Source organism: Nanorana parkeri, unplaced genomic scaffold (assembly GCF_000935625.1).
Source record: "Nanorana parkeri isolate BGI_ZX_2015 unplaced genomic scaffold, ASM93562v1 scaffold230, whole genome shotgun sequence".
Lineage (NCBI taxonomy): Eukaryota > Metazoa > Chordata > Amphibia > Anura > Dicroglossidae > Nanorana > Nanorana parkeri.
The window spans coordinates 1,346,760-1,373,910 of record NW_017306498.1 but is presented as its reverse complement, the minus strand read 5'-3'; positions in this window follow the sequence as shown (position 1 = coordinate 1,373,910).

The following is a 27,151-nucleotide window of genomic DNA, read 5'->3' as shown; positions in this document are numbered from 1 at the left end:
ATTTGCAGTTTTTTATGATACACAGTATTTTAGCAAAGTGAATGCCAACCAGTGGATTCCAGGTTGTAAGTTCTCATAAGCAGGGCCCTCCTAACCCTCTTGTCTTGAATTGTATTGTAACTCTAATGTCTCCCTTCATTTTTGTAAAGTTCTGTGCAAAAAAAACCATATAAATATATATACTGTATACACACACACACATGGGAATTGTTTTATGTGTCAGTGGATATGTAATCCCGGTTGAGCCAGTCATGTGATCCCCTCACCTCTACCACACGTTTACAGCTCAGCAGGTGACACTGCTACTGTTTCAGCTTCGCATCTTCCTGTTCCTCTCCCGCCTTCTCCTCTGACAACGGATCAGTCACTAGATGAAGAATCTACAAGTATATATATGAAGTTTGATCTATAACAGTTAGCAAAGGGAAGTCGAATCAAAAATTTCCTTTCAGTGAACGTTTTACAATAATACGCCAAAACATCTCCTCGCTTCAAATCCTTGAAAACTTTTTTTCCCCCCTTTAATCACGGAAGAGACGTAGTTTACGTGGATCCTCCAAATGTCATGTTTTGTCTAAAGCTGAAAAGATGCTTCGGGCTATTTAGTCTGCAGCGACCCTAGTGGGTGATTGGTTCCCGCAAGTTCTAACAGGCCTCGGTTTGTTGGGAATCTCTGAGTATTTCGAGGTTCCCTCAGCGCTGAAAATATTATATCTTATTTACAAGCAGGGACTGTTAACGTTCTGGGTCAAGTCTTCTTTAGAAATACAGCGGACCTCGTGTTTTAAATCGTGTGAACTGTTTGTACCGCCCCAGGCAACCAATCAGATTTCCCTTTCCATGAAAAAAACAACTAAACAGTTGCTGTGGCTCACAAATGCACTTCCAATCACATGGCTGCTCGTCGGTGTCCCAGTACAATGGTCCACCAGACTGACTGACCTGTTGAAAGTGATCTATTATTTTGGTATTCACTGGGCCGCTCATGTTGCCAAAGAATGCGCTGAGATTTCAGTCCAATTAAGCCTCAAACAAGGTTTTCTAGTATATTCCATCTGGATAGAGGTACGATCCTCCTGTTTAAGTCCTGAAGAAGGGGGAGTCTTTATTCCCCGCTCTTCAAAAGACCTTCTGCTTTCCAGCTCCCTCGTCAACTCCTCCAATGCTCACCTCCAGGACTTCACTAGAGTCTCTCCCATCCTATGGAACTCTTTACCCCAACTTGTCCATCTGTCTCCCACTCTGATTGCCTTTAGGCGTTCCCTTAATACTCATCTCTTCAGGGAAGCCTATCCCACCTCAACCTAACCACTGAACCCTCACGTTCTCAAGCAATTCATCCCCACACAGCTACCTCCTCATGTATCACTTACCCCTCCCTTTTAGAGTGTAAGCCCTCAGGGGCAGGGCCCTCCTTACCATCTTGTCTTGAATTGCATTGTGATTGTAATGTCTTCCTTATAGTGTAAAGAGATGCGCAAATTGTTGGCGCTATATAAATCCTGTATAATAATAATAATTCCCCTAAATGCGTTGACATAAGGACAGTGTCAGCACCAATTCAGAGATGATTGGAGGATCTACAGCTGAGTGATACACAAATAAGATACATCATTGTTAATAGTTAAGGTGCATGAATGTATTTTTAAGATTTAATTTCTGAGTTTCGTGTCACTTTAAATGGCGTTCATCACCAATAAACATTTTTAAATGAATCATCAATCCCTATGGCTGCTTATATCAGGCTCTCCCAACTCCACTCCCAAGAACCCCCTACTTGTTGACCTGTTTAAAGTGTATGTAAGGGCAAAACTTTTTTTTTTGAAGTAGGGAAGAGTTAGGACCCTACTGCTCAAAATAAGGGATGAGCTCAGGTTCGGTCTGATCCCAGTCCAAATCTGAGCTCCCCTGAACCCGGAAGGATCTGCTCCTGAACACGGAAGGAAGCTCCTTCTGTGCCACCCAATCAGGAAGGAACTCCGGGGATGCAGTGACATTATTGACCTTAAATGGCAAAATGCTTTTCAAAAGCTTTCCTTAAAATAACACCTGGTGATCCTGCCATGAAGGTCCTTGTTCGGGGACTTCCTGTTATAAGGTGGCAACTCTCTGTCCCTGTCTTCCTATTGTGCTCCTGTGTTTTCACCCTGTCACAAGGGCTTGCAGACTACAAGTGGCTATTTTAACACACGTTACCCAGTAAACCTGCCCTGGGAAATGACATACTGCCATTGCTGGAGCGTCTGTAAATAGGAGGTGACTGGAAAGAGTCTGTGAGAGATCAGCAGCACTGAGATGCAACAATGGATGAAAAAGAGGTGAAACAAGTATTTTATTTATTTATTTGTATTTAGTTAGTTATTTATTTATTTAGTTTTGAGGGGGTACCAGGGAAGGCAAAACAAAAGCACAATGCACTACAGCTTTAATGATAATGATGAGAAGAGGAAACAAGCTGTGATAAAATGGAAACCCTCAGCCGTGCCGAACAAGAATGAGTCTTGGGCAAACCCTGTTGCGTTCCCAGGCACGGCCCCATTTTTCATAAGGCTACTTGTTTGAGACACAACATTTCACAATGATGCCTGGTCAGTTCTGAACTGGTTTATCCAGACTGGGTGGAGGACACGGTGACTTCAGGACTTGATCAAGAGCTTATAAACAAGCCTGTGTTATTCGAAAATGTTCCTTTCCACTTACAAGGATGTTCAGGCACGTCGGGTACAGTATCCTTATAAGAAACACGCAATAAATCAACCTGCTCCATCAACGTTGCGTCACACCGTCTTTTGTTTGTAAAGTTTTCATTAAAAAAATGTTTTTATGAGCAATAGAGGCGTGCGGAAATGTGACTGCCGTTCAGTTCATCTCAGTTCAGCTCTCCAAGAAACGCAGAACTCGACAACAATGAAGGAATTTACACTTTGTAACAATATCTTCTACAATCGGGAGGTGATATTAATTGGTCTGGGCTCCCCTAGAGTACGCATTCTATATTCCCTTAGCTCCCCCCCCTCTCTTTGTGCTCAACTTTAATTTATGCGCCTAATGTGTTCACGTCATAATTCATGATCAGCGGCAAAGAAATAAACATCATGTACTTGTCGGAATTAATGTATAGCGTACATCTCCCAGAAGTGTCTAAAACAGTAACTATGGGCACGGAAGATAGAATAACTTGCATCAGCCTTCCTCAACCACATACACATGGGGAGCCCTTGAAAAAAAACAAAAAACCTTTCAGGTTTTAGGGAACCCCTTCTGATAATTGTTATAGTTACACCTCTGGACACATTAGTGGGATCAATACATTGAGAAATTAGAACAATGAAGGTATAAGGAATGGGACATACTCGGTGCCCAGGGCTGTTCTATAGGACAATATTGTTTTTAGTAATTATTATGATATGAATAATAAAATAATGACCAGAAATAAAATGCAGACAGTGAAGAATGTAATGTTCCTCCATATTGGTGAAGAAATGCCCCCTTATATTGGTGATCAGTGAAGAAATGCTCCTTACATTGGTGGCCGGTGAAGTCATGCCCCTTTACACAGATGTTCAGTGGAGAAAGGCCCCATTATATTGGTGGTCAGTGAAGACATGCCCCCCCTAACATTGGTGGCCAGTGAAGAAATGCTCCTTATATTGGTAGTCAGTGAAGAAATGCCCCCCTACATTGGCGATCAGTGAAGAAATGCCCCCCTTACATTGGTGGTCAGTGAAGACATGCCCCGCTTACATTGATGTCAATGAAGAAATGCCTCCTTAAATTGGTGGTCAGTGAAGACATGCACCCCTTACATTGGTGATCAGTGAAGAAATGCCCCCCTTACATTGGTGATCAGTGAAGAAATCCCCCCCTTACATTGGTGATCAGTGAAGAAATCCCCCCCTTACATTGGTGATCAGTGAAGAAATCCCCCCCTTACATTGGTGATCAGTGAAGAAATCCCCCCCTTACATTGGTGATCAGTGAAGAAATCCCCCCCTTACATTGGTGATCAGTGAAGAAATCCCCCCCTTACATTGGTGATCAGTGAAGAAATCCCCCCCTTACATTGGTGATCAGTGAAGAAATCCCCCCCTTACATTGGTGATCAGTGAAGAAATCCCCCCCTTACATTGGTGATCAGTGAAGAAATCCCCCCCTTACATTGGTGATCAGTGAAGAAATCCCCCCCTTACATTGGTGATCAGTGAAGAAATCCCCCCCTTACATTGGTGATCAGTGAAGAAATCCCCCCCTTACATTGGTGATCAGTGAAGAAATCCCCCCCTTACATTGGTGATCAGTGAAGAAATCCCCCCCTTACATTGGTGATCAGTGAAGAAATCCCCCCCTTACATTGGTGATCAGTGAAGAAATCCCCCCCTTACATTGGTGATCAGTGAAGAAATCCCCCCCTTACATTGGTGATCAGTGAAGAAATCCCCCCCTTACATTGGTGATCAGTGAAGAAATCCCCCCCTTACATTGGTGATCAGTGAAGAAATCCCCCCCTTACATTGGTGATCAGTGAAGAAATCCCCCCCTTACATTGGTGATCAGTGAAGAAATCCCCCCCTTACATTGGTGATCAGTGAAGAAATCCCCCCCTTACATTGGTGATCAGTGAAGAAATCCCCCCCTTACATTGGTGATCAGTGAAGAAATCCCCCCCTTACATTGGTGATCAGTGAAGAAATCCCCCCCTTACATTGGTGATCAGTGAAGAAATCCCCCCCTTACATTGGTGATCAGTGAAGAAATCCCCCCCTTACATTGGTGATCAGTGAAGAAATCCCCCCCTTACATTGGTGATCAGTGAAGAAATCCCCCCCTTACATTGGTGATCAGTGAAGAAATCCCCCCCTTACATTGGTGATCAGTGAAGAAATCCCCCCCTTACATTGGTGATCAGTGAAGAAATCCCCCCCTTACATTGGTGATCAGTGAAGAAATCCCCCCCTTACATTGGTGATCAGTGAAGAAATCCCCCCCTTACATTGGTGATCAGTGAAGAAATCCCCCCCTTACATTGGTGATCAGTGAAGAAATCCCCCCCTTACATTGGTGATCAGTGAAGAAATCCCCCCCTTACATTGGTGATCAGTGAAGAAATCCCCCCCTTACATTGGTGATCAGTGAAGAAATCCCCCCCTTACATTGGTGATCAGTGAAGAAATCCCCCCCTTACATTGGTGATCAGTGAAGAAATCCCCCCCTTACATTGGTGATCAGTGAAGAAATCCCCCCCTTACATTGGTGATCAGTGAAGAAATCCCCCCCTTACATTGGTGATCAGTGAAGAAATCCCCCCCTTACATTGGTGATCAGTGAAGAAATCCCCCCCTTACATTGGTGATCAGTGAAGAAATCCCCCCCTTACATTGGTGATCAGTGAAGAAATCCCCCCCTTACATTGGTGATCAGTGAAGAAATCCCCCCCTTACATTGGTGATCAGTGAAGAAATCCCCCCCTTACATTGGTGATCAGTGAAGAAATCCCCCCCTTACATTGGTGATCAGTGAAGAAATCCCCCCCTTACATTGGTGATCAGTGAAGAAATCCCCCCCTTACATTGGTGATCAGTGAAGAAATCCCCCCCTTACATTGGTGATCAGTGAAGAAATCCCCCCCTTACATTGGTGATCAGTGAAGAAATCCCCCCCTTACATTGGTGATCAGTGAAGAAATCCCCCCCTTACATTGGTGATCAGTGAAGAAATCCCCCCCTTACATTGGTGATCAGTGAAGAAATCCCCCCCTTACATTGGTGATCAGTGAAGAAATCCCCCCCTTACATTGGTGATCAGTGAAGAAATCCCCCCCTTACATTGGTGATCAGTGAAGAAATCCCCCCCTTACATTGGTGATCAGTGAAGAAATCCCCCCCTTACATTGGTGATCAGTGAAGAAATCCCCCCCTTACATTGGTGATCAGTGAAGAAATCCCCCCCTTACATTGGTGATCAGTGAAGAAATCCCCCCCTTACATTGGTGATCAGTGAAGAAATCCCCCCCTTACATTGGTGATCAGTGAAGAAATCCCCCCCTTACATTGGTGATCAGTGAAGAAATCCCCCCCTTACATTGGTGATCAGTGAAGAAATCCCCCCCTTACATTGGTGATCAGTGAAGAAATCCCCCCCTTACATTGGTGATCAGTGAAGAAATCCCCCCCTTACATTGGTGATCAGTGAAGAAATCCCCCCCTTACATTGGTGATCAGTGAAGAAATCCCCCCCTTACATTGGTGATCAGTGAAGAAATCCCCCCCTTACATTGGTGATCAGTGAAGAAATCCCCCCCTTACATTGGTGATCAGTGAAGAAATCCCCCCCTTACATTGGTGATCAGTGAAGAAATCCCCCCCTTACATTGGTGATCAGTGAAGAAATCCCCCCCTTACATTGGTGATCAGTGAAGAAATCCCCCCCTTACATTGGTGATCAGTGAAGAAATCCCCCCCTTACATTGGTGATCAGTGAAGAAATCCCCCCCTTACATTGGTGATCAGTGAAGAAATCCCCCCCTTACATTGGTGATCAGTGAAGAAATCCCCCCCTTACATTGGTGATCAGTGAAGAAATCCCCCCCTTACATTGGTGATCAGTGAAGAAATCCCCCCCTTACATTGGTGATCAGTGAAGAAATCCCCCCCTTACATTGGTGATCAGTGAAGAAATCCCCCCCTTACATTGGTGATCAGTGAAGAAATCCCCCCCTTACATTGGTGATCAGTGAAGAAATCCCCCCCTTACATTGGTGATCAGTGAAGAAATCCCCCCCTTACATTGGTGATCAGTGAAGAAATCCCCCCCTTACATTGGTGATCAGTGAAGAAATCCCCCCCTTACATTGGTGATCAGTGAAGAAATCCCCCCCTTACATTGGTGATCAGTGAAGAAATCCCCCCCTTACATTGGTGATCAGTGAAGAAATCCCCCCCTTACATTGGTGATCAGTGAAGAAATCCCCCCCTTACATTGGTGATCAGTGAAGAAATCCCCCCCTTACATTGGTGATCAGTGAAGAAATCCCCCCCTTACATTGGTGATCAGTGAAGAAATCCCCCCCTTACATTGGTGATCAGTGAAGAAATCCCCCCCTTACATTGGTGATCAGTGAAGAAATCCCCCCCTTACATTGGTGATCAGTGAAGAAATCCCCCCCTTACATTGGTGATCAGTGAAGAAATCCCCCCCTTACATTGGTGATCAGTGAAGAAATCCCCCCCTTACATTGGTGATCAGTGAAGAAATCCCCCCCTTACATTGGTGATCAGTGAAGAAATCCCCCCCTTACATTGGTGATCAGTGAAGAAATCCCCCCCTTACATTGGTGATCAGTGAAGAAATCCCCCCCTTACATTGGTGATCAGTGAAGAAATCCCCCCCTTACATTGGTGATCAGTGAAGAAATCCCCCCCTTACATTGGTGATCAGTGAAGAAATCCCCCCCTTACATTGGTGATCAGTGAAGAAATCCCCCCCTTACATTGGTGATCAGTGAAGAAATCCCCCCCTTACATTGGTGATCAGTGAAGAAATCCCCCCCTTACATTGGTGATCAGTGAAGAAATCCCCCCCTTACATTGGTGATCAGTGAAGAAATCCCCCCCTTACATTGGTGATCAGTGAAGAAATCCCCCCCTTACATTGGTGATCAGTGAAGAAATCCCCCCCTTACATTGGTGATCAGTGAAGAAATCCCCCCCTTACATTGGTGATCAGTGAAGAAATCCCCCCCTTACATTGGTGATCAGTGAAGAAATCCCCCCCTTACATTGGTGATCAGTGAAGAAATCCCCCCCTTACATTGGTGATCAGTGAAGAAATCCCCCCCTTACATTGGTGATCAGTGAAGAAATCCCCCCCTTACATTGGTGATCAGTGAAGAAATCCCCCCCTTACATTGGTGATCAGTGAAGAAATCCCCCCCTTACATTGGTGATCAGTGAAGAAATCCCCCCCTTACATTGGTGATCAGTGAAGAAATCCCCCCCTTACATTGGTGATCAGTGAAGAAATCCCCCCCTTACATTGGTGATCAGTGAAGAAATCCCCCCCTTACATTGGTGATCAGTGAAGAAATCCCCCCCTTACATTGGTGATCAGTGAAGAAATCCCCCCCTTACATTGGTGATCAGTGAAGAAATCCCCCCCTTACATTGGTGATCAGTGAAGAAATCCCCCCCTTACATTGGTGATCAGTGAAGAAATCCCCCCCTTACATTGGTGATCAGTGAAGAAATCCCCCCCTTACATTGGTGATCAGTGAAGAAATCCCCCCCTTACATTGGTGATCAGTGAAGAAATCCCCCCCTTACATTGGTGATCAGTGAAGAAATCCCCCCCTTACATTGGTGATCAGTGAAGAAATCCCCCCCTTACATTGGTGATCAGTGAAGAAATCCCCCCCTTACATTGGTGATCAGCAGGATTGGTGCCCCTTACATTGGTGGTCAGTGAAGACATGCCCCCTTACATTGATGTCAGGGAAGAAATGCCCCCCTTACATTGATGTCAGTGAATAAATGCTCCTTACATTTTGCTTACCGTAAATACAAATTCTCAAGTTTGCGCAATTCCCGGAACTACTAGTAATCATCAGCACACTTCGGAGGGCCCACACTGGAGTCTCTCCCACCCGTGAGTTTACATAACTACCATCCCATATTTTGATTGTAAGCATGATTTTTGCTTTCAGCTGGCTTGTAGTAACCCAATAAAAAAGCAGATTTCTATTATTAATTAATTATTATTAATTATTGTTAATTTATAATTGTGCAAGCAAAACTGAAACCTTTCATATAAGAGATAGATAGATAGATAGATAGATAGATAGATAGATAGATAGATAGATAGATAGATAGATAGATAGATAGAGAATATTTTTGGGATTTTGGGCTAAGCTGTGTATTTGAGCAATGTGTATGAGCCGATGGGGAGCTACTGTACAGCTATAAATTCTGCTTCCTGCTATGAATAGGTGACATTTTACAATAAAAAGCACCGCAGCGGAAAGGATCTGCATTGCTAATATCGACCAATTAAATTCCAGGCTTTGCTGGTTTTGTGCTGGGGAAAAAAAAATTGTTGCAAAGAGATTCTCCTGCATTTGATACACGAGCTCCATCGAGTCTTCTTTTACGCCCTGAGTATGACAAGTCTGCTATGAGAAAGAATTCCCACTACGCAAAAATCAACCAATCGGCTTCCAGCTGCTATGTCTACAGTCCAGGCTTGATATTGAACCAAGGATTCTGACTGGCTGATACAGGCAGCAAGGGATGTTTCTTTAAGGGCACTTTTTATACACCAGCCCCTGCGTTCTGTGTATAGGGGGGGAAAAAAAGAAAAGACGCTTGTTTTCCATTCTTGAAAACTGTAGTATGCCTATTAGCGATGGACTGCGATGGGAAAAGTATAATAAAATACTAATGATAAAGTATTACAAGGAAGAATGAACTGGCAGAAGATTTCCTTCTTAGAACGGAACAGTTGTTTTATGAGCGTACAAATAGAAAAAAAACAAAAAAATAACCCTTCTAGCAAAAGAAACTTTAGTTTTTAAACGGACCTTGCATGAAAAAAGAAAGAGAAAAAACCCCAAAGGGCCCGCATAGACTATTGCTGTAATGTACGTCCATACATGGCTCTGTGCGTGGCGCCGTGCATTGTGACTGGAACCCTAACCCACTGTACTGGATCGGCCAATGTAGAGTAGAGCATCACAATGCATTGGTGTGCACTGCAGTGGAAAAAAAGGGTCATGTGTGTTTTTTGGTTTAATACAGCGATGGGGGGGGTGGGCATTTATTACAAGGAGGAATAATCTGGCAGAAGATTTCCTTCTTAGAACGTAACAGTTGTTTAATGAGCGTACAAATGGAAAAAAAAGAAACCCTTTCTAGATAAATACCTTAGAAAGAGAATGAGAGCGCCACAGCACCAGCATGGACCCAGGAGATTTTTTATTGGATATGATAATGGAAAGAAGCCAACTTGTTTCAGGGACTTAGAACTCGCCCCTTCGTCGGGGCTCAAAGCAGATTTCAATGATAAGCAAATATCGTCTAAATACAAGAGTCCTGTGTATTCTTCCTTTAATCTTGGTGAGCTTTGTGTAATTCTTCCAAATCTGTGCCATAACCCACACCTGGCTTCCTGATTGGAACAGAAGCCGCCTCCATGCTCCCTTGGCAGTGCCGTCAGAGGGAGATGTCCCTCAGACCGGAAGTTCCGGAATCGGCGGTAAGTATCGGAGCATTTGGGCAAGTAGAAGTACTCACCCAAATACATGGTATCGGCACCGATACTAATACTAGTATTGGTATCAATGCATCCCTATTTAAAATAACACCTGCCGATCCTGCCATGAAGGTCTTTGTGCAGGCACGTCCTGTTCTACAGTGGCAACGCTCTGTTCATGTATTCCTGAGTTGTCATACTGTCACACAAGCTCCGATGGGTCAGTTTCAACACACAATACACAGGCATGATCCAATGTTGTCAGCATCAGGAAACCCACCCCGAGAAATGCCATGGAGTGCACACAGACAGGAAGTAGCGGGAAAGTTGCTGCAGCAGATCAGCAGTGCTGAGATGCAACAAAGAATGAAAAAAGGTAAAAACCTTATAGCATGACACAGGGTGACATGGTACCATGATGAATCTGGATTACATCATGAGTAAATATGGCGGCATTTCTACATTTAGCACTGGTGCTACCTATAACATGGAGTGGCACTCTAGAGAGCATTCATTTCACGGCAAATGGCGCCAGGCCATCGTCAGAAGCCATTCCTCCCGCCCGCCATATAATAAACTCATGCAAATGAAAACAATAAACAAAAGTAACAATTCACATCCATTTCAGCGTTCAGTTTAAAAAATGATCAGCCAAAGCGTTTGGAGCGCTCCCCTTTCACTGGCTGGCGAGGCTGCGCCCTCTCCGGCGGTCGCCGAGACGTTTGTGTCTGTGATTTCTGTTGCGCTGCTTTCCTATTATTATTATTTTTAGCCCCAAGCACAGTTAATGAACCAAAATTGTTTCTTTTCAAGTGTTGCAGAAGTTCTGCTAACCATGATCATTAGATGTCATGTTGGTTTAAAGCATGTCAGGGAAGAAAAATCTGTTCCGATTGAACTGGCGAATAATAAAACCATTTACATTTCTTTTCATTATGAATTTAGTGAATTGAAATGGTGGGTGCGTTTCATTCATTACACCGAGTCTATTTCTGGTTAATGAACCAAAAAATAGATTTACTTGCTTACTGAACAATGATAACAGTTTGGGGGGGGGGGACCAGGTGATGTAAATTGGGGTACACAAGGTTTATTATAGGAGAAGGTTGGATGAAATACCTGTGTTTCACTTTTTCACAGCATTAAAGCTTAACTCTGCAAAAAAATGTCTGTGAAGGTCTAATTCATCCAGGTCATGGTATATCGGTAAAAAGTATTCATTCCCAGAGAATTTTTGATTCAGCAGTACACCTACATCTAAAGGAAAAAGGTCACTCCTTTGAAGACAGTCAAGTATGCATCCTAGACAGGGAGGAGGAGTGGCTTACAAGAGGTGTGAAAGAGGCTATTTATGTAAAAATGGAGAATAGAGGTGGGGGGGGACACACATTTATTGTCTGCCACATACAATGCTGTTTTAACACCTCTCTCTGGGCAGGTTAATAACATCTCCTAGACTCCAATTATGCAAATACAATAAACACTTGTGACTAACAGATTATGTGGATTGGAGCAACATTCGCCATATTTATTCCCAGATAATTTTTTTGTACAAGCCATTCTGAATTGAGAAAGCTGGTTGGATGACCAGTGAAACGCCTTCAAGAAAAAATACAGCAAGTCCAGTTGTCTTGATTTATTTTTTACAGAGATGGGCTTTATTCCAGGTCTAACCATGAAGGACTGGGCTAGAGGATGAGAGTGGAAGGGGTTCCTGGGCAGTACTAATAATATACTGTATGTTGGACTGGTGATCCTAAATTTACATACTTCAGTATTCAGACTTTAATCAGAGCTGCCCCCACAGTCAGCGATCCATAAATTACATTATATACATTGGCTACCCATTCCCGGTTCCCACCTGTGCATGCATTTCCCGTCAGAGGAAAGTCTTCCAGCAATTACTTCCTTTGTGTCTCTGAGATTTCAAGTGACCAAATGCAGAGAGTCCAATGCAGCACTTTCTTTAGCCCACAGAAGTCTCTCGCTAATATGAAAGAGCCACTTGATTGTAGTTGCCCTCAAGCCAAAGGTTTCCTGTACTCCCCCAGGGTCTAACTTTTTTGTCTAAAAATTGTATCCTGCACACAGTCAGCAAACATGGGTCAATATTAAAAATAAATGTTGGAATTTTTAGGATTGCTCCCCTTTCAGGGAAATTATTATTTTATTTTTTTATTGGCAGCAATACTGCAACCAACATTTGTAGGACAAAAAAAGGTTGTACAACTCCCTGCTGCTAATTTCTAGGCAAGACCACTGACATAAGTCAGTTGCAGACGGCTCCTACAATGCCATTTGATGCCTGTCCATTACAAAGAACGCTAGAACAGCCAATGAATAAATCTTGGAAAGGGCAAGGAAAAATACTGTGGTTTCGAGAAGGATTACAGCTGGCTGCCTTCCTCTGGAAATTCAGACCATGTCCTTGGTTGCGGAGACATCTTTGATCCGAAACACGATCTTTAGTCTACGAGGCTGAAGCAGTTGAAAGAAAAAAAAAAGACAAAAAGCGCAGCTCTGAAAAATTATACTTCTGTATTTAAAGTGGGAAGGTTTAATTTCTTGTTGCATGCCCGGCACAAACACAATCTCCTTGCTTAGGCGAGCCGACCAAATCAGTTTTGTTTGAGCCCTGAAAAATTAGGAGGCATTATCCTGATTTTGAAATTTTCTGCTTCTCCCAAAGTACACTTTGGATCTCAGATTTTTTCCTAATGATAGGTTCAAGGACCTGTGTATGTAAGATTATTTTCCAGCAGGCATATTACAGAGGTAAAAGGCACAAATAAAATTGGTTTGACCCTAGCTACGTGATATGTAGAGGATTCCTCGGTTGCAGTTTGGCCTGGAATTTGCGAAGAATTAAATGTCGTGAAACATTTTAATTGTAGTCGGGCCAAGTGTTAAACCCTGACAAATTTCTCCATCTGTAGCTGGCTTCAAGCAGAGTTATGTTGAACTTTGTCTCTTTCGATAAAATTTCTAAGGCTAAATTAAATAGGACGTGGCCAAAAATTTCCATTAAATTCCGTTCTATTTCTTTAAAGCCAAAAACAAAAATATGATATATTTCAGCTTACCAGTCGTTAGACGAAGTGCCTGCGTTAGTTTTCTTTCCCTTTATTTTCATCTGGTGATCCTATAAAATACCAAACTACCTGTCCCTTCCTGTCAATGCTCATTTTTCCTTTGTATCTATTGAGGGAGCCATTCCATTATCCCCCCATGTAATGGATATGAATGAAGGCAGACATATTTGATGTCCAACTGGGGTGACAACCTGGGTTCCCTCCATACAATGTAAAAATTGGTGTAGACATGAAGAGACAGAAAGTTTTATATACAGGATCACCAGGTAAAAATAAAGGGAACCCCCCCCCCCCCCAAAAAAAATAATAATAATTTGGCCACCACATCTAAGGACTGGTAAACTGCAATATATTACATTGTTGTTTTGGGGTTTGGATACACCTAAAGCAGCAACAGAGCCTGCATATATAAAGATCTAAAATGGCTTCCCCATGTACAGATAATTACAAAAAAAAAAAACTTAACATTTTTTGAGTTTAGAAATAAAGCATTTATTTAAACAGTGATATCATTAGTCATATTATGCTGATGAAGTATATATATATTATATACACTGAGGCAACAACTGGTTCACCCAAAAGACCCAACGCCAAAACATAAGATGAACAACATTGTGTATGCAGTCCAGTGCAGTGAGGAGTGCTCAGAATTGTATGTCGGGGAAACAAAACAGCAGCTACACCAGCGTATGGCACAGCATAGAAAAGCAAAACCCCCTGGTCAAGATTCAGCAGTATACCTACATCTAAAGGAAAAAAGGTCACTGCTTTACAATGCTGTTTTAACACCTCTATCTGGGCAGGTTAATAACACCTCCTAGCTCCCGATTATGCAAATGCATTCAACACCTGATTGTGACCAACAGATTACGTGGATTGGAGCAACATTCACCATATTTATTCCTAGATAATTTTTTTGTACAAGGCATTCTGAATTGAGAAAGCTGGTTGGATGACCAGTGAAACGTCTTCAAGAAAAATACAGCAAGTCCAGGTGCCTCAACTTTTTTTTTTACAGATATACCCTGACCTGGATGAATGAGAACCTTCACAGACATATATTATATTTTATTATTAAAGAGAATATAATCTCCCTTTAAATTAGGGCAGGGGGTAGCATTGCCTTCATGGTGGCACCTAAGGGGCACAATCCCAGTTTGGGCCTCCCAGCTTATCTTCTGTCTTTGGCAAATAATGAATTCATATTCTTAGAGAAGGCTTCTACCGGACTTGTGGTTTCATCTTCAAGCATACATCACTGCATATATTTTTAGCTTTTTTTCCCAATCCATCAATTATTTTACACCTCAGACTCTTCCTATTGGGAAGAATGTAGATTTTGTTTAAAATTGTTTACCTAATGTGTTCGGTGTTTGTAATTGGTGAGCAAATCAAAGTGATTTATTTTTTATTTTTAAATTGTGTTTTAACACTTATCAAATAAAGATATCAGTACATTCACACCGATAAGGTGTACACCGATAAGGTGTTACTGTGAGGTGTCCTGATAACAAGCACCTAAATATGTCAAGTACAATGATAAATCAGCATGAGAATCAGCATGGAAAAAAGAAACAATTGAACACATGCAGAGATGAGAAAACTGGAATAACAAGATGAGATAAGGTCAGTCAAATATGATGATGGGTGATCCATGACCAACAATACCCAAGATCCTTCTTACATACCAGTAGCCACTTGCGGTAATGGCATTGGCCAGGGCATAGCCGGATTTACTCTCTTTGCTGCCCCAAGGCTAGGTTCCTCAATGCACCCCGCTCCCTGCCAAGCCTGTGGTGGTTATGGATCTTGGCACTGTGGGTGTGGCGGTGTCGGTAGGGGGGCAGTGGCATCACAAGGGGGTGCGGCCCGCACCCAGGTGACACCATTGGATAGGATGACATATTGGATGACTGACAGTCATTTTGGTGTCACCCCCTCTGAAAAGTCAGGCACTCAGTCATGGACCAAGAGCCCGACAATTGCTTGAGAGAGGAGGGGACCCGGTGGCATACCTTATCCCGCCGGGTGAACGTCCCCTCCTCTCTATGCCAGCGTCCATGTCTGCGTACGTCACTGCGGGGTGTCACCCAGTACCCGCACCCGGTGTCACCCCGTCTCGGGACACCTCTGGGGGGGGCTTTTGTGCAGCGGTGCCACCCCTCTACTCTTTGCTTTGGCGCTGCGGATGGGAGGATTTAAATACTGGGGTATTTTCTTACACTCACTACAGTAGAGCTGAAGATGTGTTCTTCAACATTACAGAACAAGTCCAGGGGAATGTGACTAACTAATACTAGCTAGGCCATGTCAGATTTTAATTTGCCTTTGTCCCGTCCCTTTCCAGAAATACAGCAAAGGGGGGTATCCTGTCTTTGCTGTCACCAGAGCAGGTTTACCCATTTTAAGGTTTCCCCTCACCTCCTACTTCCATTTTGCATTTGCTTGCCCAAATAGCCCATAACTCTACAAAGTAAGTTCTTTGCAACATTCTCAGCCATCTTGTTTTAAACTTTCTTTGTTATCTGTTTTGAGAACTCAATCTCGGCAATGTGTATGTCTGCTCTGAAGACCATAACATCACATTGACACATGAAATGGACTGACAAGAGGACATATGTACCATCAGCATCTGCCTTGGGAGCATTAAGGTTTGGTCAGTAAATCTGTTTAATAAGGACTCCCGTCTTGCCACATGACAAACTTTTGAACTTATTATTATATGCACGCGTTACTTCTGCTCCGCTTGAAACACATTCATCTTCTATATGCTGTTTGTGCTCCGTACTGATCATTGCTCAAATTTCCCTTCAGAGTACAGACACAGAACTGAGACTTTCTAGCGATGTATAAAATATCCGAGCCTGTTTATTAAATTTTATCCTCATTATGCATCAGGCCACTTTGGTGCTGTATTCTCGAGTCAAATCAAATATGCCAATCGAAAAACAGATGTTCCTCTACGACTATTCTGGCTGTAACCTTTGCTTCTTAGTGCAATCACTGCACCATTTTTTCCATCTATGATCTTTTTCTGTTTTCTATTTTGTCTTTGGAAAATAAAAAAAGATTAAAGTGATATTAAAGATCAAAAGGTTTTTAAGCTATTTCAAATGCTGATGAAGTCACTTACAATGGACGCCGCTCCTTGATGTTTAAAAGTTTTAGTTTCCTGCAGAATCAGCTGGTCCTCTGAGCACTGGCCCTGATATCCTGTTTTAGGGTGGCCCCTTTCCATTGCGGGGTCCAATGTAGGCACTCTTGTGTGTGCTAATAAACTGTGTATGCCTCCACCAACACACAGGCACAGCAAGGCAAGTCACTAGACATGCGCATTCGGACGAACCTGCAAATCAACGAAATTCAGTTAATTCAGCGTTTCGCCCGAATCCGAAAAACAACACATTTTTTTATATGCCCGAATATACTAAAACGATGTTCGGGCATATAAAAATTTGTTACCAGAACGTGCAGCTGCCATATTGGCCTCCGGCGCGTTCTGCGCATGCGCACCGCCATTTTATACCAAGATATACTCCAAAATGGCGGCATGCATGTGCTATGGCCACCGCTCATTCTGCAGTTTCTTTGTGCGGTTTCAGATTTGGAGGCTCGTTGCCTCTGAGGGCTTGTTCACACCAAATGCGGTGCGTTCCAGAGCATTAGAGCAAGCCCTATTTTTTGCGTTTGCAGTGGAATGGAACGCAGGCAAAGTTTTGACACGCGTCCGATTGCACAGCGGGCGGGGGTGTGTGGAAGCGGTGCCATTGAATTCAATGCACCGCCACGCCCCCCACCCCAGAACGCAGGGGGAAGTTTATTGAGGAATTGCAGTGCGTTCCAGCAGCTACCGCTCTGAAACGCACCGCATTCGATGTGAACAAGCCCTTAATCTGAAACAGCATTACCATTTGTTTCCATTGACGAAACAAATGAAAATGTTTTTCATTTTAATTTGTTTTGTCCAAAATGATTTTTTTTTCCCCTGCACATGTCTACAAGTCACCTCCTTCCTACTCCCTTCTTGGCTGCTGGAGACTTTGCTGTCCTTTCTGATCTGGCACTGGACCCGAAGTTCAGGGAAGCCAAACTGAGAGAGTTGGAGCTGTTTGGAAACGTGGCAACTGTAAGTGGCTGGGCAAAAATGTAAGCAAATACTTTGCTGGGAAATGTATATTTGTATGAACTGGATTTATTATTGGAGTTTAATATTAGTTTAAAATAGAAGTTTGAGTATATGGAGGAGATACAGTTTTATTCTTATTCCTTGAAAAAAGAATCTAAAAAATGGCTCCTACATTAGTAAAAAAAATGCAGTCTGGAGACGGCAACCCGCCAATGCTGCAGTGCCGTCCGTCCGTTTTTTTACAACGGGCGGACGGCAAGGGGTTAAAGTGTATTTCCCCTTTCGCAGTCAAATTTAAAGTGACACATTATCAGGACCTAATCTTAAAAATACATTCAAGTACCTTAACTAGTAACAAAAATGTATCTTATTTGTGTATCACTCGGCTGTAGATCCTCAAATCATCTCTGAATTGGCGCTGACACTGTCCTTCCTTCTGGAGGGGGGCTACTTTTGTTCCCCATGGCCCCTGTGTGTGTTGTAAAGTGGTCACCGCTCCAAGCCCACTCCCGTGATAGACTAGAATCTCACGTTAATTTACTAATTTGTATTGAGATTTTATTCCATCACAGGGGTGAGCTTGGAGTGGTGACTACTTTACAACACACACACAGGGACCATGTGGAACAAAAGTAAGCCCCCTCCAGAAGATGGTTTGAGGATCGTCTTTAACTTCTTAAGCTTTTTTTTTTTTTTTGCTGAGAAAAACATTGTAAAATATTGAGGCTAATGAGGGGCCATTGTTGGCACAAGGTATAGGATAGTTGAGATAAGGTTTGCATTCTCTGATGACGCCAATGCTTTTTTTTCCAAAATGGCGAAATTTCACCAAAATCCTCTGATTTAAAAAAAAAATGGTAAAAATAAAAATCAGTTTTGCTCATTGCTATTAATGACATGATTGATAATTTAGCAACCTTCTGGGTGCTCAATAAACTTTTTGGGCTAGAAAAGGGGCTCACTCTAATCTTGTGCTGTTTTGTATTACAATTTCAGTTCTCTCTTTTTTTTCCTGATCCGTTATGAGCAAAATTCTTATCTGAAAAAAAAAGAGCAGAAAATAACTGTTCACTTGAAGGCGATTAACATTTGGTAAGAGAAAAGGAACAATATCCCCTTTTGGAATAACAATGGTAACACTCTCTGATATTGAGTCATCTTTACTTTGAATAACAAAACTTATTTTTTTCCCCTCATTTTTGAAAACTGCTTTTTCTTTGTTGTTTTTTTTTTGTCCTCCTTTGTAACTTTGATGAATGATTCGAGAAATACCCATAATCTTGCTATTATACTAAACAGTATAACATATTCAGTTATTGACAATAGCACAGATGAAGTTCAAGCCTTAGCATTTACTTGTCACCTGAAATGCACGAAGATTCCTTTTTTTTTAAATGTGCATCTACTTAGTTAGCCTTTGAAATTCCGTATGAAGTGACAAGCTAGTAGCTTTGTGGTGTCTTTTTGTCCTTTTTTTATGTCTCGCTGGAAAAAAAAAGGCATCCAAACAAAATCAGAGGAGGGTGTGTGTGAATGATCTTGCAAAAAGTTTTTTGAGGACTGACGCGTTTCAAGTCACAATGCCACGGATGATCAGTTCAAGTTAGATTACACGTACGTCAAGCAATGCAGGAATAATGTGTTTGATGCCGAAATACCGAAGACGCAATACGCGGATTTGGAACAAGGAATTAAGATCACAACAATACTCCAGCATACACTGCGGACTTATTTGATAACTTAGTGTAAAGGAAAATTACTTGCTTTAACCCACATTAATCAGTATACTCTATATTGCCAAAAGTATCGGGACGCCAGCCTTTACATGCACATGAACTTTAATGGCATCCCAGTCTTAGTCCGTAGGGTTCAATATTGAGTTGGTCAGCCTTTTGCCGCTATAACAGCTTCAACTCCTCTGGGAAGGCGTCCACAAGGTTTAGGAGTGTGTCTATGAGAATGTTGGACCATTTGTGAGGTCAGGTAATGATGTTGGACGAGAAGGCCGGGTTTGCGGTCTCCGCTCTAATTCATCCTAAAGGTTTTCTATCGGGTTGAGGTCAGGACTCTGTGCAGGCCAGTCAAGTTCCTCCACCCCAAACTCCGCTATCCGTGTCTTTATGGACCTTGCTTTGTGCACTGGTGCGCAGTCATGTTGGAACAGAAAGGGGCCATCTCCAAACTGTTCCCACAAAGTTGGGAGCATGAAATTGTCCAAAATGTCTTGGTATGCTGATGCCTTAACAGTTCCCTTCACTGGAACTAAGGGGCCAAGCCCAAATCCTAAAAACAATCCCACACCATAATGCCCCCTCCACCAAACTTTACACTTGGCACAATGCACTCATGCAAGTACCGTTCTCCTGGCAACCGCCAAACTCAGACATGTCCATCGGATTGCCAGACAGAGAAGAGTGATTCGTCACTCCAGAGAACACGTCTCCACTTCTCTAGAGTCCAGTGGCGGCGTGCTTTACACCACGGCATCCCACGCTTTGCATTGCACTTGGTGATGTAAGGCTTGGATGCAGCTGCTTGGCCATGGAAACCCATTCCATGAAGCTCTCTACGCACTGTTGTTGTGCCAATCTGAAGGCCACATGAAGTTTGGAGGTCTGTAGCTATTGCCTCTGCAGACAGTTGGCGACTTCTGCGCACTGTGTGCTTCAGCATGCGCTGACTCCGCTCTGTCATTTTATGTGGCCTACCACTTCGTGGCTGAGTTGCTGTTGTTTCCAGTTGCTTCCACTTTGTTATAATACCAGTAACAGGTGACCGTGGAATATTTAGTAGCAAGGAAATGTCATGGATGGACTTATTGCACACGTGGCAACCTATCACGGTACCACTCTTCAATTCACTGAGCTCCTGAAAGCGACCCATTCTTTCACAAATCTTTGTAGAAGCGTCTGCATGCCGAGGTGCGTGATTTTATACACCTGTAAGGAAATTTCACTAATGGACTTATTGCACAGGTGGCAACATATCACAGGGACCACATACAAAAACACTCAAACAGTGGGGTTCACCCTTCACATCAGAGTCTCCTTAACATCACAGCCCCCCATTCACATCAGAAGCCCCCCTATCATTAGACTACCCCTCTTTTACATCAGGGGCCCTCTATTTACTACAGGAGACCCCCACACTAGAGCCGCCCCCATTTCACATCAAGGGGACCCCCTCCATATCAAAGTCCCCCTCTTTTACATCAGGAGCCCCACCTCATATTAGAGTACCCCTCTTCACATCAGGAGCCCCCTTCACATCAGAGTCCCATTTTCACATCAGATGCCCCCCCTCACATTGGAGTACACCCCCCTTTCACATCAGGAGCCCCCCTCTTTCACATCAGTGGCCCCTTCACATAAGAGTCCCCCTCTTTCACATCAGAATCCCACCCTCACATTGGAGTAACCTCTTTCACATCAGGAGCCCCCCTTCACATCAGAGTCCCTCTTTCACATCAGAAGCCCCCCTTAACATTAGAGTCCCCCTTTTTCACATTAGGAGCCCCCTTTACATCAGAGTTCCCCTCCTTTCACATCAGAGTCCCCCTCTTTCAAATCAGGAGCCTTCACATCAGAGTCCCCCTCTTTCACATCAGGAGCCTCTCACATCAGAGTCCCCCTCTTTCACATCAGGAGCCCCCTACACATCAGAGTCCCCCTCTTTCACATCAGGAGCCCCCTTCACATTAGAGTACCCCTCTTTCACATCAGGAGCCCCCTTCACATCAGAGCCCCCCTCCTTTCACATCAGAGTCCCCCCTCACATTGGAGTACCCTCTTTCACATCAGGAGCCCCCTTCACATCACATATCAGGAGCCCCCCTCTTTCACATCAGGAGCCCCCCTCTTTCACATCAGGAGCCCCCTTCACATCAGAGTCTCCCTCCTTTCACATCAGAGTCCCCACTCACATTGGAGTACCCTCTTTCACATCAGGAGCCCTCTTCACATCAGACTCCCCCTCTTTCAAATCAGGAGCCCGCTTCACATCATACTCCCCCCCTTTCACATCAGACCCCCCCCCTTCCCGTCAGACTCCCACTCTTTCACATCACACCCCCCCTCTTTCACATCAGGAGCCCCCTTCACATCAGAGTCCCCCTCTTTCACATCAGCAGCCCCTTTCCCATCAGAGTCCCCCTCTTTCCCATCAGGAGCCCCCTTCACATCAGAGGCATGACTTTGTGTGAAAATGTGAGGCACCCCTGAGGAACCCAGAAGGCTGGCATAGAGAAACACAGAGACCCAATGATGACATCACCAGGTCTAAACTAAGGCATGTCATGGAATCAGAAAGGTTTTATTTTAAACGTTCCATTAGCATGTCAATAAGGAGGGAGAGAGAAACCAGGGACTACATAGGGAAGCACAGAGACCCAGTGATGACATCATTGGGACTAATCTAAAGTAATTCATGAACAGAAGAAGGTTTTGTTTTAAAAATTCTATTAGCACGTTAACGAGGAGGAAAAGAGGAGACCGGGGAATGCAAAACATAAGCAGATTAAACTTCAGCTGTAACTGTCAGGTTCACAAGTTCTTTAAACAGTAACAACTGCAATGCAAATGTCTTCATTACTCTTTACTGTTCCAGTTCATAAAAGCACAATGCGCAGACCAAGTGGGGAAAGTTATTTTAGCTGCTAGAGTACAACAACGTGAACACCTTGAAGGCGGCCACAAAAAGGATCTTTTACAGCCGCTAGTAAAGCTAATGGCTGAAGTGTGCGTGTGTAGAAGGAAGTAAAGACAGAAGAAGAGCAGAATGTGTGTCACACCTGGAGATAATAAACTCATCTCCCTTATCAATCTGCCTCCAGCCCATAGTGCCCTGATGTTCCTAGTCTGGAGGAGGAGGCATGCACACACATGTAGCACACATCCGGTGCAATGTACATGATTAACCCTTCGTGGCTTCCCAGCAAAAAAAGGACCTCTGAGAACTGGGACGCAACCACCTAGAGTCCGTGAGCCTCATCTGCAGCCCCCATCAAATCTAAAACTTCCCACATTACAATTTACTGAAAAGAATACAACATGTATGTAACATAAGGTTGCCACCTTTTCTTCAAGTGAAACCCGAACGATCAAGTGCCATGCGCTGCCATTTTCTTTTTTGGAGAATATAGAATAGAGAGGGGAGGAGAGGCAGCCATTAGGAAGAGCAAGAAGAGACAGCCAGGGGAGGGAGTAAGGAGACCCGCTATAGAAGACTACAAATTCCAGCAATACATTATATAGCAATATAAAAATAAATATCAAGCGACATATGTGGGTGGCGTCCTGATGTCTCCAGGTTCTCAGGTGGCCTGTGCAGGCTCTCACCAGGGCTGTGCTGGCTCTCAGGTGGACTCTGCGGGCTCTCAAGTGGACTCTGCGGGCTCTCAAATGAGCTCTGCAGGCTCTCAGATGGGCTGTGCCGGCCCTGAGGTGGGCTCTCAGATGAGCTGTGGGGTCTCAGGTGGGCTATGGGGGCTCTAAGGTGGCTATGTGGGGTCTCATGAGGGCTATGTGGGCTCTCAAGTGGCTGTGTGCGGTCTCAGGTGGGCTATGCAAGCTTTCAGGAGTGCTGTGCGTGTTTCACCTGGGGGTCTGGAGGTGGGCAGCAAGAAGACGGAGGAGGAGATGTGCGGGCTGGCACCTGTTTACAGGCGCCTCTGGCTCATTGGAAGGCTGTCGAGGTCCCGCGTATCTGTGTATTTAGCTGTTTAATGGTGCAGTGGCATAAAAATCCCCACAAAGGAGAACAGAAGAGGAGGTCATCCCTCTGCTTGCTCACTTGGCTCTGTCCTCCCATATGAGGATCTATGAACTGGCTAGGCTGCCTGGCAGGGATGCCTGGAACGCAAGGTTCCTCAAACAGAACTACAAATGTTTTGGGGCAAGTTAAAAATAGTATATATATATATATATATATATATATATATATATTTATATAGTGTGAATTTACCCTGAAGTTCTGCTTTTAATCCGATTGGTTCTTGTGGGTTGAGGGACTTTTCATATCCTCTTTCACCTTTGCAAATGTTTTACAGAATTAGCCACCAGCAATTGCCTTCAATGCATCGGTGTCAATCTTTCGCTCTCAGAAGACCTTGTGATAAACCCGAGCCTTCGTGTACAAAGGTAGAAGGCGTCTTTTTACTGGAAACAGGTGCAAAAACACTTTCGCTTTTCACCAGGGCTCCATTTCCTGGTAACAGCAGGCTCTTGTAACTGTTCATGTGGCAGATTGTAATGTTTAAAAGACAAATAAAAAAAAAAATCAACAACAACGGATAGTGTTATGGGGTGTAATGCAATGTGAAGCCATAAAACAATTTACTTGTAAAGCTAAGATTAAATCCAGTACTTTAGTCCAGACTTCTGATGACTGTTGTCGTGATGCCAAAACAAATAAGATAAAATCATTTGCTAAACTGTATATGATGATATTCAGGTGTTTTAGCCATCGAGGGATAAAAGCCACATTTACTAAGATAATTCCCACATTTTTTTCCTCTGTTGTTGTGATTAAAAGGGTAAACTCAAAGCACCATGTCAATTAGGAGCTGAATACTTATCTGTCTGGTTTCTGCTCTCTTCTAGAATGGGCGCCACTACTATCTGACACTATGTGGGATTCTGTGTCCCCTGCTACACGCAGTGGTTCCTCCCACTGGCAGCTATCACTGCAGGAGACAGTAGAGATGTAGTAGCTGCTGGGTGAAACCACAGAGTGCAGTGGGGGGACCTGCTATTTGATGCATCTGGAAATGTCAGATAGCAGAAGTGCCTGCAGCTCTGGAAGAGAACAAAGATTCTCAGAATGTAACTATTATGGCATTATGTTATATCACTATATGCAACAATGTAACCGTCTCCATGTTAGTAAACGAGTAGGTAACTATCCCTATGATATTATAACACTATGAAAGGTCACTGTATGCAATGTCTTTAATAATGGAACCCTTTGTTTATTATAATGTACTCCATGTAACAATGTATCTATTCTGACTTTACCTCGGGTTTACGAACTTAATTCGTTCCACGTTTCTAAATTGATCGCAAACCGAATCAAACTGTGATTTGTGGCAGGGTGCGCATGGGAAGGCTGACAACAAAACAAAACACAAAAAGGTCCCCAGCACACCTGCCAGCTAGCCTGCAACAAAACAAATTACCCCGCCGAACAGTATGCGTTAAAAGCAGAGGTTTTAGTTGCACACACCTTTGGCCAAAAATATGTAGAAGCCACACCGCCCCGTCAAGGTACCATTGTAAAGTGTGGTTCTAACTCTATTTATATAAGTCTCCAAGTGGGAGCATATTAATGCAATCGATAAATTAAATGCAGGTGTACCTGGAGGTAGCCTACTTCTCCTCAAAAGGTGCAGGGACGCACAGGAGGCCAATAGGGAAGCTGGGCAGCATTTAATGACCTGGCTTCCTGATACTGGAATACTGGTATCGGGTACCAGTATTCCAGTATCAGGAAGCCAGGCATCGGGAGCATTTGGGCGAGTGGGAGTACTCACCCAAATACTCGGTATCAGCACCGAAACTGATACTAGTATCGGTATCAATGCTTCCCTAATTGTAATGTTACCTTCTCTTTATGTTTTTTATAATTTACATTTTTATTGACGAAGATTTTTCATATAAGAACATACAAAGAAAAAAAGTAATACAAGACAAGACAAGTATCGAAAGATATCCAAACAAGTATGCTAACACAGCAATGTATAGCAGTGGACGTCAGTATTGGTCACCAGGTGAGGCAGAAAGATATCCAAACTGTATAAAAAGCAATATATAGGACGTAAAGAGAACCCTCCCCCACTCGCAGGCGGGTGGCAGAAAGCAAATGTAAGAATGCAATGCAAACATCGCTAAAACAGGTCAAAAACCATAATATGAGGAGGGATAAGTATAAAAAGTAAGAACTTCTAAGCAACCAGAGAAGAGTCTGGGAAATCGGAGAGCAGAGAGGAGAATAATGGGAGAAAGAGTGGAGAAAAAGAGAGAAAAAAGAACAAGAAAAAGAACAGGAGGAAAAAAGCTATCCAGTTCAAACAACAGTCCTCCGGGATTCCATCAATTGTCTGTATTTGTCAGATTCCAGGAATCCGAACCAGTAAAACCAAGTAGTGGAGAATCTCTCCACAGTAGACATGTGCACTGCCAAAAAATTGGTTTAGTTTCGTTTCGTTTTAAATTCGGATTTGTGTTAGTTCGTTTTTCAGGATTCGGGTGTGAAAGTCAATTCGGATTCAGAATTCGGATTCGGACGAAATTCGGTAGCGTTAGTACAAACGTTCGTTTCGTTTTCTGTTCTTATTCGTTTCTTATTCGTTTCGTTCGTTTGCAGCAAAAGTGACATTTGAGGGGGAAAAAATATTTTTCTCCTTCTCTAATGTCACTTTGCTCCAACGAACGAAACGAATAAGAAATGAATAAGAACAGAAAACGAAACAAACGTTCGTACTAACGCTACCGAATTTCGGAAATGGAAATTCGGATTCGTTTGCATTCGTTATGTCTGTAATTCGGAATTCGGATACATCCGAATGTCCGAATTTCCGAAAATTCGTCCGAATTTCGATTCGGAACGAAACGAATCGCACATGTCTACTCCACAGTACCCTTTATTGATCTCGTGAGAGCCTCCATGCTATTTGTGAGCTCCCGAATGCCATTCAGGTCTTTGAGCAGAGTTGTCATATGAAAAGTATAGATAATCCATGGTCCCATCGCACTCCTGACCGCGTAAATCCATTCAAGAATTGGGTGCTGCGGTAGTCAACGGGTGGCAACCGTAACAATCGTGAGCTGAAGCAGAGACACCGGCACTCCAAATTTGCAAAATACGTCTATTTATTGACGTGCATCGTGGCAAAAAATATGAAAAGTATGACACCTCTGCTCACAGACTCCTTCTGATGGTGTCACCCGGTGCAGGCCGCACCCCCTGCATCCCTCTTGTGATGCAACTGCATCCTGGGAAGGTTACATCAGCAGAGCATTGCTGGGAAATCTCATCTATAATCTTACAAGATCTTAGGGAAAGGCACTTTCCTCCCCTGAGATGCTGTGCATGGTGACATGACCTAGTCACATGTGCCAGAGTTCCAGGAAGTAAAATAAGATACAGTATGAGAAGACTGGGGAAGGAAAGAGAAATAAGGAATGCAAAGAATACAAAGCCGACAATAATCTAGAAGTGTGTGTTTGTAAATTGTCATCACTAAACATTTCTAAAGGCTTCTTTGTTGTTATTTTAAAGATATAGGTAAAGTTCCTCTTTAAGGAAACGTGTATAAACGAATAAATAGAAGGTAAACCCACTTAGGCTAGGTTGACACTTGAGCGTTGGCATCTTTGGTGCATTTTTTACATGCGACTGTACAAGTGTTGTTGATGAATTGTAAGGCATAAGCTTTTGGGTTTTTCAAGCACTCACATTAAAGTCTATGGGGCCAAAAGCATCCTGTACTCCTCAGATGTGAACAGGCATAAGGAATACAAAATAAATGGAAATCTCATTGTCGATCATTGATGCACTTCTGGAAACACAAGACAAATCGCTCAGCAGTGAACGGGGCCTTAAATTGAATCTTTCACACGTCAGCAATGAACTTGCAGAACAGACCGAGATGACATGGAAATTGCTTTTATTTTCTAAAATCAGGATGCATTTG